Source organism: Dermacentor albipictus, chromosome 7 (genome assembly GCF_038994185.2).
Source record: "Dermacentor albipictus isolate Rhodes 1998 colony chromosome 7, USDA_Dalb.pri_finalv2, whole genome shotgun sequence".
Taxonomy (NCBI): Eukaryota; Metazoa; Arthropoda; class Arachnida; order Ixodida; family Ixodidae; genus Dermacentor; species Dermacentor albipictus.
The window spans coordinates 35,455,752-35,468,431 of NC_091827.1; the positions used below are offsets into that span (position 1 = coordinate 35,455,752).

Here is a 12,680-nt window from a genome sequence, read left to right on the forward strand (position 1 = left end):
CGAAACGTTCAGCTTCGAACATTCGTGTGCTGTTGGTGCAGTCGCCGTCACCCTTGCTTCGACGCATTGATTCAAGTGTGCGCCCATTCACTTATAATTCGTACGTTGGTGACAGAGTGAGCGTAAGTCCACGCGTGAGTTGGGCTGGATATATGTAAACAAGGTGCGAGAAGCTTACTATGCAAGGAAGTGGCGTTACTTCTTTTGTCATTGTGTAACGAGTAGTACTCGCTCTTAACGACGTTCGAGGTTTGAAGTCCTTGCTTTGAAGGCGAGTGAAGAAACGATGGTGAATGTGGTTTTATTTTACCATCGAGGAAAGCCGTGAATCACGAAGGGTCCCCCATACAGGCAGTCCTTCTGTAGCAGCGGTCCGTGAACTTAATCATAGAGAAGTGAATTGAAGTCTGGGGTTTTATGGGCCAAAATCCTGATTTGATTATGAGGCACACCGTAGTGGTACACTCCGGATTAATATTGACCACCTGAGGATCTCTAGAGTGCCCCAAATGCACGGGGCCACGGGCGTTCTTGCATTTCGCCCCCGGCCCCGGCCGGGGGCGAAATGCGGCCACCGCGGCCGGGATTCAATCCCTGCGACCTCGTGCTTTGTAGCGCGACACCACAGCCAAGCCGCTACGGCGGGTTTGGTCACACAGATCAATTCCATTACTTAATATGCAAGTCACTTTTTTTGCAGCCAGCTATACTGTACATGTCATCACACCATTGCTCCACACTTTGGAGCGTGAATGGAACAGAGTGAACACGTTAGCGAATACCCAGTTGCATTTCCGACAGCTGTTTGCACGGAAGCAAAGCAGAAACGATAATAGTTTCGTATTCTAGCACTTTCCCTGAGGCAACATGTGGCGCGTCGCCAAAAGCGCCATCTCGTTCCTCTAGAGGAAACCACTCCGCGAGAAGGAGTACACGTGAGCCTTCGTTGAAGTGAGTCGTTACCATCGTAGCTACCCCTGTAAATGGTAACTCAAATTCAGCGCTTAGATAGCTGCTGTCGGTGAGACTTTACCTTTAACTTTGAGTGGCCCTCTGCACGTTTATTCGATAACTTTTCAATATGACACCATTACCGACCATACACGTAAGTTGTATACTGCAAGTGGGCCAATACTGGGCCAACGTAGTCCAACTTATCACGTACTGTGCTACGAACTGTCATGTGTTATTTTACAAGTGAAGTATAATTCTGACAGAGCGGAGAGAGAGGACATTTGTCTTGCGTTAGCATCGCTTTCGTCCCTCCGTGTGTTATGAAGCTTGTCTTGTCTATTAGGGCACGTGTGACTAGCGTATTGAACCGACCGTTCAATTCGAATGATTCGTTGTTCGCGCTTCCGGTGGGGGGAAGGCGATGGAGACCAATACTGATGACATTGTTCGGGCTATGCGTGTTTTCCTACGCCCACAAGATCATGTTTGCTCTTCTCGAGACCCTTGAACAGGTTACAAGTGAGTGAGATTTCTACAGTGTACAGAGACGATCGCTCGAGTCTGCGCTAGCTGGAGTTGATCACAGACCATTGCCGGAACAAACCGTTTTCGAATGCCGGCCTCACTGAATCATCGCAGCTGATGACGACGATGCTTGCGCGTCTACAACTCTTAAGGACAACAAACCTACAAAATTCACAATAGACTTCATTGGTGCTCACTGCGCTACACGAGCTGATGTTGTGATCATCTCTTTCTATTTATCTTTCTATCTCATCTCCCAACGCCCACAGTTTAGGGTAGCAAACCCTATATTCTGTTTGGTTAGCCTCCATGTGTTTCTCGTTTACTTCGTCCTTCTCTTGTTCGCAATGTCAGGGCCGTGTTCCGGCGATAGCAATTTAGAGGGCTTTGTACACTGCATTAGAAGGTTGAATGCGAGCCGAGTGAAATAACCATCTGAGGCCCCGAAGCACTGATTTTTATGAAATCGCATCCTTTAATCTTATTTTGTGGTATCCTCGAATTTAGTTTCTTTCACATATATTTAATCAATTTCCTACTTTTCATGGAGGTCTGCTGTTAAATCTGCAAGATTTAATAATTTTTTTTTCGATTACGTGGAGATTAGACATTCGTGAGCATGGATATAACTTGGCGCTTGAAGAATGGGGACGTGAGGCGCATTAGCAACATAGGCATTGTAGCACTAGGAGCGTGAATACCGGGAGCAAGGTCATTAGGCCAGTGACAACTTGGAAATGAACACGTAAACGTAGGCATTCAGGGCTTGAACTTATCAAGGTGTATGTGCATGTGTACGTGCGTACATGTGAACAGAGAAAACGCGAAGCGTATAAGTCTCAAATTATATAGACCATTGCAAACACATAGGTTGTAGTGCATGCAAAAATATGCACAAACATATTGTACATGGTAAAGGACATAACGTGAGAAGTGAGTGCACAAATGCTTAAAACACTGCCCATAATTATCATTTATTTATGGTGACGTGCGTCAAACTTTATCTTTTTTTCGATAATATTAAGATAGATTTCTAGAGCACTATCGATTACTTTCGGGTAGACGCCGCCCGCACACAGTGACAGTCACAAGTGTGTAGCCGAGCCAGGCTAGCAAAACCACTTGCAAACTAGTCTTCCAGCACTGTCAGGAGCAAGGCCTCCGAGATTTTCAGCGCCCCCTCACGCTTATAATCTCGGAGTTTATATTAGAAGTCCGGAGTGATCGAATCAGCTCTTTGAGCCCACCAGCCATTTCAAGAAGGTCATCGAGGAGCTTATGCCACACTTTTGTCAGTGCCCACAAGAACATGTGGGCACTGACAAATTCCACATGAACCGGTGCCTGCCGAAGAACTGAGCCACATCTTTCTTCATAATGCGCGAATATTTACATGTGCCGCCTTTATTAAAAGGACACTAAAGACAAATACTTAACCAGTATAGAGTGATAACGTATCCCCCAAAACTCTCTTCTCGTTAACTTCACTGTAATGCCCTACCAAAATAACCATAAGCCCCGTATACAAGAGTCCCATATATTAACATGCGGCAGTCATATATAAAAACCGTGTGTTCATTATATCATATGGCGGCATACACGTTTGTATATGGGGTCCCCATATGATGTATGCGAGCGCAGCAGTTTTCATAAGGGGCCTCCAAAACTTTCATATTTCGTATGGGGCCTGCCCCACGCGATAAATGGAAACGCATGGGTTTTTAGGTGGGATCCCACTATGTTCATATAGGATTACTGAATATAGGGCATATATACGTTTATGATAGGGTAGGTTGACTATAGGAACATAAAACGAAAATCAAAATTTGATTCTTCAAATTTTGCACGGCAACCCTAACGCCGGTACGTGAGTATGACGTCATGGCTTTCAATGTATTTTCTTGTATTTGTTCAGTTTTGCAGTAGTTCGTCTTATTTGCCACGTTTAACGTTCGGCTCCATTAGAATGCGATGTATGCAGTCCATATTTATTGACGAAAACATTTACTAAACCTGAGCTTCCCATACGTCACGGCGAGCTGCTGCAGGAACTTCAAGATTTCGTTGCCATCCGTCTTTTTCCATTTCTATTTTTTCTACCTTTTCTACCTAACCGAGCCTCTTGGTAATAGTGCCTTTGTTGGTGCTACAGAGTGCTCGAATTATTTTACTCTTTCATGGTCCTTTGATTAGTGTTCACGGTGATCCTTAAAGGGGCACTAAAGCGAAACAATAAATCAGTTTAGACTTATGAACCATTGTTTGAGAACCCGGCAGGCAGTCATTTCAAAAAATAAAGTTTGATTATTAGGTGAGAAAATGAAGGTCCAAGTATCAGTATTTGAGTTTCGCACGGAAACCCCAGCGCCGGTACGTCAGCGTGACGTCAGGGATTCCAAAGTATGTTTTCGCATTTGGGCAGCGTTGGCTGAATAAAGGTTCCCGAAACTTGCCATGTTTAATATTTGGTTCCTTTAGAACACAATGTAGTTAATCCGTACCACTATATATAATTAGTAGGCCCTAGAAGACGCCATCAAAATCCATGACGTCACAGGCCCCAGGTGTGGGAACTTAAGTAGGCGTCGCCACCCGTATTTCGTTGTTGCGCTTTTTCTAGCTTACCAAACGTCTTATCGTTGTACGAGTGGTGTTTTTGGTGTTGTAGAACCGTAGTTTACTGATGCAGAAGAAATCATTTTTCACTTTAGTGTCCCTTTAATAAAGATGCAACCGTGCGTTCTTGGGGTCTATTTGGTTGCGCTTGTGTGAAGGAGTTGTCATTCTCGTCGTGCAGATACCGAAGCGAATGCCTTCTTCTGTCGGCAATTAAAAAAAAACTGTTATATATTCATCAAGACAATGAGCCATTCCCAGCAGACAGCCACGCCAAACCCCGGAGGGTAGGCAAAGAAAGTGTCGCTTGAAAATTACGTTTCGAGAACCGCGTGCATCCGTTGTTCATTATGGAAAGCTGGTTCGGCAGGACGTTCTAAAGCCCTGAGCGCATCAGTTCAGAAATACGCGTGATTGATAGTACCAGATGAACCAGTTCATTATGTTTCCGGTGGTTTGTACGATTGAAGATTCCAGACTGAGCCTCGTTCTCGGGTTCTTCTCTGTCCCCACGATAGGCGCGTTGCCCCAGTTTGGCTGGAGACCTGCAGTCCTCTGGCCGTGATCCACGAGGGCAAAACCTCCGGAATAGGGCCGAATTACAATAAATTTACCAATTTAATTATCACTAATCTACATCCATTTGCGGTCGGCGCGCGGGATATATTGTATACCATGCCAGCAAGATTTGCCTACGGGGCCGGATCCCTCATATTTATGAGCTCACATTCAATCTTGCTCACAGTCACGCGCGCGAACAATGATTTTACGTGAACGGCATTTGGCCGAACTCTCGACCACAATTCCTACGACTGTAGCGCGTCCCTTCTGTATGCTGAGAATAGACCCACTATACAAAACCCCGGTGTTTGAGGAGCTGACGCAACAAGTGGCCGATATTTTGCGCGAAACAAAAGGCGTTTCCCTTTCTTTTTCTCCACTGACAAGACCGGCCGCAGGTATACAGTTTCGCTGGCTTTCCGTTGCAGCCAGTTTTCCAAGGCAAGCAGTGCGGTTATTGTGCTTCTGCACACTCTTAACTACGTACGCCGCTATTAGTGGTTCAGCACCGGCCTCAACAGGAAGCTGCAGCACAGACGATCGAGTCTATGCGCTGCTGCAGCAATTGCACGACGGTGGGCGTTGGTCGACGTCCGGCACAGGCAAAGCAAAGTTGGTTGGGGGCGCCGAGGAGGTTCTGGGAGAGGGCCCTGGATTCTGGCGGCGCAGTGGCCTCAATCGGGTCCGGTCCTGCCGCGCCGTCCAGGGAAGCTGGATAGCCGGGCTCCTTCCGCGTCCTCGTCGCGGAAGGCCGCAGCTCGGCACTTCTCTCTCTCTCTCTCTCTCTCTCTCTGCTCCATGCAGCAATCCAGCACGCATCCAAAGACGCGCGCTCACGTAGCTGCCGTCAGCGCTGGTCGCGAAGGAAACGCATGTGCGTGCAAGCCATCCGATTCGTCTTATACCTGCCAGGCCGGTCTAAAAATGTGTTATACCCTTTTGCTGCAGCTGACTCTTCGAACAAGGTCCAAGCATTGTCTACACGTAGAAATGGAAACGTGCTATACTGATCAACAAAAAGGAACAACCGAAAGAACACACGCGGTACCTTGAGGTATCGTGTGTGTCTTTTCAGTAGTTTGCTCTTGTAGCTTAGTAGCGCGTTTCACTTCACCGTGTACAACCAACCAGCGTCAACATTAGACATCTTACTGTCTACATAACAGAGGGGCCCTTGTCTAGTTTACTATGCGTTTGGGCACTGCCATCTATACCTCCAGACGGTTTTTGACAGAGGTTGTGGTGACTTGTTGACTCGACTCAGCAGAGGGTTCACAAACGTCGGCATAAAAGAACGTACAGTGCATGGATGACCCGCCTTTGGCATCGCCGGGGTCAACATGTCAATTGAGCTCTGCGTAACTGCAGTCATACTTCATTAGTGTGTTTAAAATTTTTGGGGACACTCTGGCAGTCAAAACTGTTTTTGCCGCTGTTCGTCAGTGCCTTGTCAACGACCAGCGATGACGCCACCAGAGAAGCAGGGAATCAAATTAAATGGTTTCTGCATTAATATACAACATGAAGCATCTAGGGCACAGGCATAAATCCATGAATGCTTGAATGCACCTGCAATATGCTTCAGCGACATGTAAATCAATCTGAATATTGATCAACAAGAAAGAAAGCTATGGGACATTGTGTGTGAAAGCTAATTAAAGTATAATGACGATAACCGAGGAAATTTTGCGCGTTTCTTCTGATAAATGCCTTTGCACGAGCATCTCACATGTCCAATTCAGCACTTTGACAACTTGTTAGGCCTGTGTACAGACAGCTCATTTACTGACAATCCTTCTCAACCTCTTCCACGAAGTCCGGGAAATGGCACGTCTTACGCAACTGCTTTTCCCCTGTCATGCGTAGCGTTCCAACGTTTCCAAAACAAGGTTAGCCCTGCCTAATGAAGGACACGAGAAACATGGCCTCCGAGATTCGGTGGCAATCTCGAAGGCCATGTGAGGAGGCCATAATTCGTTGATCTGCATAACATGCTCCAACTAACCGGCTTTTGAGTGGAATAGGGATAGACTGAATCGCGCTCTCATAATCCGATCCACTTTGGTGCTACGTCAGCACCGGGCGTGACAAGGATAACGCCTCGTTATCCTCTTTAGTGGCGAATTTTGATAGGCTACTGATACACGTGTCAAAGATGCATATCTCGTTCCAAGGTGCTGCAGACTTCACTGAAATAAATTTAGGGCAGTAGGATGACAATTCATCTTTTCTAGTCAGTACATTCGTAATTACTGAGTAAATAAATATCAGTTCAGAGCACAATACTTTATGGTGCATTTTAAAGCGATGATTTCTTTGCCAACTGTCCCAGGAATTTGCTAACTGCTTGTGCTACCGCTAGGTGCAGTAGCTTCCTTGCCAAATACATATCGCTAGGCGTGTGTGCTACCGCTACTGATGTGTCAGTGATCGGCTCTATCCTCGGAGTAATTACGCACGTAAACATACACTGGTACCTGAATATCCTCACTTCACAAACTGTAAGCCTTCAAGGACATAATTACTTTATTAGAACGAAGCTTTCAATGCGTTCGCTCTCGAGGTTAGGCTCTCGTGCTCGGTCGGCTTTTGGCCGGGTAGGGTTGGCCAATCCTGGTGACGGTGCATGCATTTGGAAAACTAGGCAGGTCCCATAAACAGCGTAATTCACTGTCACGGGTATCATAGGGGCTCGTCTTGCTGGGAACGCCCGTGTTCGCCTTATTGCAAACGCAGAAGTTGCAGTTTCGTAGCATTTAATTACCCGCTACTCGAAAGGTTCGATTCACATAGATTCAAACATGTGCGTTAAACGGGCGTAATTGTTTGGATAAAACAGCCCTGACCGGCTCGAAAATACACGGACAAATTAGGCATTGGCTGCAAGCATGGCGAGAAAGGAAAAAATGATCCTTTCGACCTCGCTAACGAAGCTCCGCCGCACCACCCAGCAACACGTCGAATATCCGGTCGAATATCTCTTTAAACATGATAATACCTTTTCCAAAGTGGTTGTGTATAGCATTAGTCAACGTCGTTGATTGAAACTTCCCAACACGATAGATTGAAGCTCCCAAAAATCCAGCCGGGAGCTCATTATACCCCGTATGATCGCAGTATAGCTTTTACTCCGTTCAGGCAGAATTTTCGCGTGTAGCCATAGGGGTGTCTGCCTTTTTTTTTACTTCGCGCTGGACGGAGCTTTTTCGACCTGCATCGGGAGTATAATAAGTGGTATCACGTCAGTTCCCGAAGATGTTCATGAACGTAGAAACAGCGCGTCAAATTTCGAAATATACACACAAGACGGCGTCCAATTCTGCTAAACAAGTCAATGAAAGCTGACAAGCCACGGCATACATTATCATTCGAGAAACGCCAAATGCAGAACTTTGAGAGACATCCAACATGCATGCGACACACAAGAAGAAGCAACTCTGCCAGCATATACCCTTAAAGCCGAGGGAACAGCTGCTATGTTTTCAGAATTGCGACTCACAGGATCGCATAAACGAGATATGGCTTGCGGATATTAAGAAAAGACTTAATCAAGATAAAACTGTTAATTCAGAATAAGCAAAAAACAAAGCTAATCGCAGAATTTTTATTAAAACTAACATGCCATTCTACGAGTGCTGAAGTGACTTCGCACACTGCTGGCGTTCGCGGCCAAACTGGACTGCGTAAGTGAAAGCAAAGAAAATGTAAATACACCTGCTTCATGGCGAACTTAACTTCGTAGTGGTAAAGTAACAAGAGTTCGTTACGTGTGAGCATGGCCCATACCAACCCATGTAACACAGAAAAGCTCGAGAGACATTGCTCAGCGTCCAAGCAACGTCTCTCGGTTGTGAAACGTAGCTATATCGCTGATATGTCGAACCAACGCTCACCCTCGGACTCGGCAGCTATGCTCCTAAATCAGTGTCTAGAATACAGCATGACGTGAATGGAATATCCGAGGCAACGACATAATCAAAACGCAACTGCGCGATAACCGATGTGATTCACATAGCCCAGTAAGAAGTATTATTTAAAGTACGCACTTACGTCCTACGGTTTTTCTTGGGCGAGGAGATCCGTACAAAGATACATGAAAAACAGTTGCTTGCACTCCAGTCTTTCTCACTGGCAACACAGCACCGCGATGAAGTCAGAATATGGCATTCATGTGCGACTACGCTGTAAACGAAACCTGGGAGTTTTTAACGGGTGATGTGCCCTAACATCTGCCCATCCTTCAATATTTACTCCGATGTATGGGAACAATACAGCGGCATTCCCTCGTTTCACTCCGTTGGCTAGCTGCGTAAGGATTAAGGAGACGTGACGCGGTTTTACTCCGCTTTAAAATGTTGTTCACCTGCGAAAACTCCGCACAGGGAGTTTTAAAAAACTCCGCCATCGAAACAGGTTGGTCACGTGGCGCTTCCCATGAGGCTGTGCGCCGCGCCAGCCACTGGCCGCGTTCGGCGCAATCGGCAGTGCTTATGGCTGACGGTTTGTTTACCTTTGTGAATTGGCGTTCCGTGACAGCTTTTCGTCAATTTGTTTCCCTTATTTCCTTCCAGAAAGTGTTATATCACGGACGTCGTCACTCGAACTGTGGCTGCTGTTGTCATTGCTACGCATCATTTTCAAGCATTACAGAGGACGTTGTTTGCATACACTCACAAGGACATAACATTCGCATTTCATACACTGAAAAATACCTGCCGTGGTAACGCAACACAAGAGCACAACAAGAAAGCTGAGCCGACATGACAAGTCAACCTCCAGGTCATGCCTAAGTTTTTTTTGTGTGCTTGAAAATGTTGCTCTTGCACTCATCGTTGACAGCAAAATAATGACAGCTATAAGGCACATGAAGTAGAGATACAGTGAGCCTGTAAGACTTTTTGGAAGGCAGTATAGAAAAGGAAACGATGGAATGCCGGCACGGAACATCAGTTCACAGATGTAAACAAACCGCCAACTACCGACTCCGCCGCACGAGGCCGGTTGCTGGCGTCGCGCACAGCCTCAGGGGAAGCTTCACGTGACCAAACTGTGTCGGTGGCGGGAGTTTTTTAAAAACTCCCTCTGCAGAGTTTACACAACATAAGACTATTTTGGAGGTGGAATAAAATCACGTGTCGCCTTTATCCTACCGCAGCTAGCGATCAGAGTAAACTGAGGGAGCGCCGCTGTATCGCTCCCGTATATCAGAGTAAGTATTCAAGAATGGGGAGTTTTTAGGGCACACCACTTTTTAAGACTCCCATGTGGGATTATATTAATTTACAGTGAATGTAGATGGTAGAACTTACGCGCAGTTCGATGTGCGTGTTTTTTATTGCTTCCACTTACAGAAATGGCAAAAACAGGTCGCGTACACAGATGTGTTTGCCACGACTGAGAGGAATTGTTCTTCGCATGTTTCTTTCCTGAAGCTGTTCGCTACGAGTATTAGCTGAAGCTCATGAATGCAAAACAAGCCTTCAACTTCGGCCGCATGAAGAGCCGGCGCAAATGATGGAGACTCGAACAACCCGATTAACACGTACATCCATCAATTTATCCATTCAAGAAGACCTCCGCAGGGTATTTGCGACAGCCAAGTGTGCGCTGGTGATGTATGACTCCCCGGTTCTCCACTTTGCGCCTGCCTGTGATTTATTGCTACGCGTCTCGCTACATATAGACACAAAGTCACCGCATCATTACCCCTTGAATAAATTGAAACTGTCACTAAACCGAAACGCCTAAGCGGTTAGGGGCGGCAGATTACTCGTGCAAAATTATCGCCGACATTAATAAAAAAGAAAGCTTCTGCCTTAATGGAGACGGTGAACACCAAGCATCATCTCTCTTTTTCAGGTAGATTTCGCATACGTAATGGCCCAACTAATGATGTCAGTGATTCTGCAATGTCGTGTTAATTTCTATCCTCTACTGCGGAGAAAAAGACTGCACATTTGCAAGGATTACAACATAACCCACGGTCATTACAAAAGGGTCAATTGCGCTAGGCTCTACGTTTCCAAAACCAGTGACACGCAAAGTTCCAGCGGAAAATACAAAACGGCGTCACAGTGATTTGTCCATAACTGAATTAAGATGGATGGCACTGTGCGTGCAAGGGGATTAAAAAGAGCAAACATAATTGACGCGGAGTTAAAAGAATGAAAGAAACTGATGGGTCAATTTATTTGTTAGTCAACACAGTGTGAAGCCAACCGAAAATATCGCCACGGCAAAATAATAACGTGGTTTCGTTGCGCGTCCACGATACTGCGGACGCAATCGACGGCAATTGGTGGGTTTCGCCGTGTACCTCACAAGCCACGTTTACATGGGCGCGACACCAGCATGTCACACTCTTTAGCGCATCATGGTAATTACTATGCGACAATGCCTACACGTGTCACTTCCTCTTTCGTCCGAAATAAGCTGCAACTTGTTCGCGTCGATTCGAGTTCTGACGAGGAGTGCAGCGAACACATGAAGCCCACTGTCTCTCTCCCTCAATAGATGCACCAGCGTTCACGTGTCAGACGTATACTACCCTACACGAACTACCCTCGCCTGTTGCATCAATGCGATTCGCCTCCCTGGCGAATTACCAGCTGAAGCGTGTCGTATCAACCTCCAAGCGTATCGCGCGTCACGAAGGCGTATCGCATCAAATGCACCAAACAGGGATAGCTTGAGATGGCATCGCATTTTAGCGCTGCTTGTAAACAGAAGCATGCCGTATCAGCAATTATGGGAACGCATTCACTGCGGGATGACAACCAGCCAACCAACCGACGGCTGCTGCTGTCGCACTGCAGGACGTCGAAACAAAAATGGCGATTTGTTTCGAATCGTGAGTACAGTAGGCGCGTTTAAACAGTATGCTATGTATCGCTAACCAATGAGAATGTTAGTTGATTCGCAGCGTTAACGCAGCCAGGTCACCCCCCTGGGGAGATAGAAGCCGAGGTGGCCGAGTTCGGCTGCCACTGGACATGGCAACAGTTGTGCAGACGCTGGGAAATTTAGTATCCCGATCCAACACGGTACGACGTTTCCGCAGAATAAACGACGCGTAAGTTTGTCAAATTTGTCCACGCCGAGAAATGAAGGAGAACATCGCGGATTGTAGCCGACACCCTGCAGATACTTTCGGCGCGCTTCACAACGCGACACCAAAAGCCGGTTGATCGGAAGTGAGAGCGCTAACTTTCAGATATGACACTAGGTGGCGTTAGCTTGCTGGACGAGCCAATGAATCATCACCATCATCATCATCAGGAGAACGCACTTATATTGAAGCGGTGGCATATGGATATATGCGATATGGTAAACTAATACGATACGCTTCTACCGCAACCATGTAAGCGTGGCTACATTCCTTTACATGAATGCGATGCGATGCGCCACTTGTTGCATTCATGTAAGCATCATTGAAGTGATCTGTAGAGTTCCCCGACACAAAAACTGGCTTTCAGTGCAGCGACACGGTCTCCGCCGGCGTCATTATGGCGAAAGCCGTCTTGATCTTGTGACGTGATTCAAGTGACAAATCACTGGCTTAAGAAAAAGCGTGCAAGATAGTTTTACGTTACAGCGAAGTAAACGCGATGTAACTTTCCTTTTTATAACATATTTGTTTAGAAAACGTTTATTTCATCAAGAGAGCACACGAACACTAAGTTACAATCACGACGCAATTCCACCCGGACGATAACAAAGTTATAATTGCATTTTATTGTCTTAGTTCAGCCCTTATTCGAACTGAGATGACAATGAAAGCTGAGAGGATGTGGCAGTACCAATCGTTAGCTTTCCCAGCACAAAATCCTGCCTCCAACCTGGAGTCAGTACAAAGCGACACGAGGTACAAAATAACAGATTATTAGATAAAAAATCGCCGTATAGCTTCTGTCAGAATAACATATACGCAAGGTAACCTTTATGTTTTAATTACTTGTCACGTTTTAAGGAGAGTTCCCACGCCGGCCTTATCCGCCACACGAGAACCGCTGTGAAACTCCCCT

The 12,680-nt window shown here is 46.3% G+C and overlaps 1 protein-coding gene across 8 annotated transcripts in view; it reads left to right on the forward strand.

The window, feature by feature from the left end:
- Nucleotides 1–12,680, forward strand: part of LOC139047802 (caldesmon-like) — a 92,540-nt gene that overhangs the window by 44,333 nt on the left and 35,527 nt on the right. The gene's annotated exons all lie outside the window — the stretch shown is intronic.